This window comes from Herpailurus yagouaroundi, unplaced genomic scaffold, assembly GCF_014898765.1.
Source record: "Herpailurus yagouaroundi ecotype Mexico unplaced genomic scaffold, PumYag 142, whole genome shotgun sequence".
NCBI classification, from domain to species: Eukaryota; Metazoa; Chordata; class Mammalia; order Carnivora; family Felidae; genus Herpailurus; species Herpailurus yagouaroundi.
This window is the reverse complement of record NW_024412397.1, coordinates 2,823,848-2,825,308: the sequence shown is the minus strand read 5'-3', so window position 1 is coordinate 2,825,308 and position 1,461 is coordinate 2,823,848. Positions and strand designations below refer to the sequence as shown.

General features: G+C 69.0%; 1 long non-coding RNA gene across 3 annotated transcripts in view; it reads left to right on the top strand.

Annotated features, from left to right (window-relative positions):
* Positions 1-216: 216 nt before the first annotated feature.
* Positions 217-1,461, top strand: part of LOC121032773 (uncharacterized) — a 9,342-nt gene continuing 8,097 nt past the window's right edge. Inside the window, exon 1 of one of the 3 annotated variants that reach the window (XR_005791463.1) lies at positions 217-575. This is a non-coding gene — a long non-coding RNA (uncharacterized LOC121032773). Of the gene's footprint in view, positions 576-781; positions 875-940; positions 1,106-1,461 lie in introns of those variants that run through there. The other 2 variants (XR_005791462.1, XR_005791461.1) reach the window with 2 other exon arrangements.

Genomic DNA, 1,461 nt, shown 5'->3' with positions numbered 1-1,461 from the left:
GGCTCGGGCCTGGGGCTGACTTAATAGGAGGAACAGGGCCTGAGAGGGAAGGAGATTGTGCGGAAGGTGACAGCGAGCCCAAGCCTGGGTGCCGCAGGGGCGGAGCTGCTGGGGCCCCTGCAGACGCCTCTTCATCCAGAGCTAATGCCATTTTGTTTCCCTCTCGAAGGTCCTTGAGTCCTGGCAAAGCCCTGGGTTGCTGGAGACAGTGGTGGCTTTGTGCTTCTCTCTGAAATAAAACTTTTATTCTTAAAAAACCAGAAAATGTATCCAATGCGTGTGTCATCCCCCCGGTGCTCCCATCTTCCCAACTCTGGGGGGCGGGGGAGGCAGGCCCGGTTCACCAGGGCACTAGGCCTTGGCTCCTGATTGTTTCCCCCCTTCTGGATTTCTGCTGTAATGCATTGAAGATGCACAGGAAATCTAATTCCAAACCCTGGCTTTTATTTCCCTTCTTCCGGCCTAACCCTTTCACCGTGAGGAGAGAGCTGGCCGCGTGGCCAGGCAGAGTCCCCGCAGGCTGGAGCTTCAAGGAGGCAGCAGGACGCAGGGCCGGGCGTCCGCTGCAGGCACAGGTGCCGCGGGCGGGAGAAGGGCTGCCGGTGTCTCGGGCCTACCGGGGAGAAGCGGGCTTCCAGTGCGTGAACTCGGCGAGGACAGGGTGAGTCACGGGCCCCCGGAGCCAGCTGCGGGCTGTGTGCCCATGAACCAGATTCTCCGCCCTCGCTCTGCAGGGCGATTCGCGTCCCGGTGACCGACTTGCGCTAACGTTTCTCAGCGGCAGCCTTAGGACCCCCCCCCCCCCCCCGCCCCGGGCGACAGGCTGCAGCTCTCCGGGCCACGGCAGGGAGGAGGGCCCTCGGCCACGGAAGAGGTGTGCTAACTGGGAAGAAGGCCGTGACCGTGGAGCGTCACGGGCACTAAAAAGTTTCTAGGACTCCGAGCTCGAGCGTCGCGGGGCGGCCCAGGCCGTGTCTTAAAACCCGACGGACGCCCCGCGCGTGGTGCGGATGCCTGCGGACCCCGGGGAGCGGCGGGCAGCTCTGCCCTCCGCGGGCCTCCGGCTCCGGCTGCACCCGCCTCACCTCGGAGCGCCGGGAATGAGGTCACCGCGCGGGAGCCGCGGGGGCGGGAGTCGCCGGGGCGGGGGCGGGGGCGGGTGTCCCTCCCGGGACGCCGGGGTCGGGACTCCCTGGTTCGTCCTCCCCCGGAAGGCAGGCGCCGGGCGGGCTCGCCGAGCGGGGGGTCCGGGGGCCCGGGGAGCCACGAGGAAGGCGGCGGGCGGACGCGGGGACGCACTCCCGGGACAATGCGGAAAATGGGAGCCGCGCTCAGCTCCTCCTCCCCGGGCGAGGAGGCGGCGCCGGCGGCCTGGTCCCCACCCCCGGCTGCGCGGGGCCCGGGAGGCGACGGAGGGGGGCGGGGGGCAGGGCCTCGGTCCCCGCGCGCCGCCCCCGCCCG